This window comes from Nanorana parkeri, unplaced genomic scaffold (genome assembly GCF_000935625.1).
Source record: "Nanorana parkeri isolate BGI_ZX_2015 unplaced genomic scaffold, ASM93562v1 scaffold857, whole genome shotgun sequence".
In the NCBI taxonomy this organism is placed as follows: Eukaryota; Metazoa; Chordata; class Amphibia; order Anura; family Dicroglossidae; genus Nanorana; species Nanorana parkeri.
In genome coordinates, this window is record NW_017307125.1 from 378,551 (window position 1) to 378,844 (window position 294).

Here is a 294-nt window from a genome sequence, read left to right on the forward strand (position 1 = left end):
GGCTGTTGCTGGGTTATGCAACCCCCCCCCCCCCCCCTCGCATACCATACCAGGCAACATGCCTCCAGCATTGGGAGGGTGCTTTTCCAGAGGGGACATGGGGGCAAGGTGATTTTCCAGGTGTCCCCCTGCTGAGGGCATGTGGCCAAGTAGGGTGCAGGGAAAGGGGGACTCTTGCTTGTCTGTGGACAGGGGGCTTATTTGCATCTGGGTACCAGACCAGACTTTTGGAAAAAATCTTTTAATTGAACAAAAAACACACAAACAGTTTTTGACAATTCCGTTATTTAAAAG